The sequence below is a fragment of the Salmo salar genome, chromosome 16 (assembly GCF_965601325.2).
Source record: "Salmo salar chromosome 16, fSalSal1, whole genome shotgun sequence".
Classification (NCBI taxonomy): Eukaryota; Metazoa; Chordata; class Actinopteri; order Salmoniformes; family Salmonidae; genus Salmo; species Salmo salar.
In genome coordinates, this window is record NC_138306.1 from 17909245 (window position 1) to 17911922 (window position 2678).

Genomic DNA, 2678 nt, shown 5'->3' on the forward strand with positions numbered 1-2678 from the left:
AAACCCATGCCTCTCAGGCTGCCAGCGCATTCTGTGCCAGAGGCATACAGACTGTGAATGACAAAGAGGGGAGAGGAGAGGCGGAAAGGAGAGGAGGAGGGGAGAGAAAGAAGGGGAGAAGGGGCTCGCGCTAGGGGCAGAGATAGATAGGGCAGACCACCTTTCCCTTCTGTCCTTCCACCCATCTGCTCACACACTGAGAACATACAAACAAACTTTAGCTAATACACACAGTCAGGCCCAGATACTTGGTCAAACACACGGACACACACAAATTCCATACGGTATAGGGACAAACAGTCACATAACTGTAGACTGAATACACACACACACACACACACACACACACACACACACACACACACACACACACACACACACACACACACACACACACACACACACACACACACACACACACACATCCCATACAAAACACACACATAGCGAGAATAATCTCATTGTTTCAGTTAAATAACTCTGGGTTCTCCCCTCTAGAAGTTCCCCCTGCTCCTTGCCACTGCCTGACCAACAGTTGCTAGCTACACTTCACAGTCCAGTAAATCAAATTGTCCGGCAGGGCTTTAGAAAAGAGGAGACAGAGAGGCATTTGGTTCATGTGATTTCATGCCGCATCTGCAACAGCTAATCTGATGGAAATTCATTCCAGTGTTTCATATCAGTTTCCCCATAATACTTTTCCCTGAATTACATCCTTTTGAATATAATTAGTCTGTTTTTAAAGTGTTTGTGTGCGTGTTTAAAGTGTGCGTGTGTGTGTGTGTGAGAGAGAGAGAGAGAGAGAGAGAGAGAGAGAGAGAGAGAGAGAGAGAGAGAGAGAGAGAGAGAGAGAGAGAGAGAGAGAGAGAGAGAGAGAGAGAGAGAGAGAGAGTGTTCCCGCAAGCAGGGATTCCATTCAGACTCTGAACAAAGCAGTATACTCTCAGTTTAAAATTGTTCCTGGACAGCCGTTTCCATGGATACTCTTCAACAGCTCCTCCACCCCTCCACCTTCCTCCGTCCCCTCTACACACACTGGACAATTCAACAAACGTAAGACACAGAATGGCTGCTCAGTCTCAGTAAAGCATAGGCCTTTAGTTCAACACAGTACCATTCTGTGTCTAAGGTTATAGCAGAGCACAGAGTTGTCGATCTATCATGTCTGAGTTTTGAAGAAGTTTGAAGCAGTGGAGGGTAGAATAGAATATCATGTAATAGAATCCTTAAATGCCCCATAGGTGAATTGGCATGGCAACATAAGTAGGCCTACATACATCTTGTGGGAGAGGACTAGTTCCTCTTAAAAACCTATCTATCCTGCAAATAGAAAAACACAAAAAGGAAACTAACCTGGGGTGTCCTTATAGTCCTGCCATGTTGTACACATGAGGAGTAATGGTTTTATTTTGATTCATTATGTTGTTTGGCAGGCCAGATACACTTGGCTGCTGCCACAGACAGACAGACAGACAGACAGAGAGACAGAGAGACAGACAGACAGACAGACAGACAGACAGACAGACAGACAGACAGACAGACAGACAGACAGACAGACAGACTGGCAGCCAGCATGGTGGCCTCGATTTGATAATAAATAACATCCAACTGCACAATGAATCTAAACAATCTGTCACATAAACAGCCAAGGGAGAAAACACTGTGGAGACGGAAAAGAGTAGAAATGGGAGTCCATTATGCAGCAGTTCATTGATGCTATAGCACTGTTCCGTAAAGTAGAACAACAGATTCTTGACTAGAGAAGAGAAGAGCGGAGGACAATGACACGCCTGTTTTCTCTGCACTGCTGTTACGATGGCAATGATTCTCTCTTCTCCCTATTAAACTCCATCTCTCTTCTTCGTCCGAGTGTCTCTCTCTTCTCTCTGACTGGCTGCCTCTCTCTCTCTCTCTCTCTTCTCTAATGCTGACTACTTATATCTGACCACTTGTGTTCTCTCCCTCTAGACACAGAGTTACTTTGCTAATAATATCACAATCCTGTTTGTATACTGCCCTATCTACACTGTGCATTGTATGTGTTCCCAGCATTGAGTCCTGTCTATTGGGCTCCAGCAGTGCTCTGCAGACATTCTAGCCCAAAATCCAAACTGATATGCCCCCTTTCACGGAGTGAGACGACAGTGAAACGGATCATATCCCGTTAGAGACCAGGCTAAAGGCATTCACGTCTAATGATCACAGATGGGTTGAACAGTAGCACAAGACAACGTTGTCAGGATTGTATTCTAAGGCTACATCCCGACTTTCCAAACTTCTCCCAAAGTGTGCACTTGCGCACTCACTGTCATGGATTTAAAACCCTTGGATTGGCATAAGCATTGGCTGGAGGCAGTTTCCACCACTTTTAAATCCATGACTGGAAGACTGCAAGTGCACACTGGGAGAAGGGTGGAGAATTGGGATGCAACCTAAAACTCATTCTCTGTATTACAGCTTGCTAAGTGTGTGGTTGTGCCACAGAACCAACTCCCTAGCTGGGATCGAAGACAACCATCCAAACCTTCCACCATGGGGGATCCAGCTAATGACAGAACACCAGAGGGCAAATCCACAGGTTCCAACAACAACGGGAAAACGTTTACTTAGGTTTGAAGGTTTCACAGCAGGAAAAATAGTTGAGATTGTTGTCGAGCCAAGAATTGTACCAGTCGAGA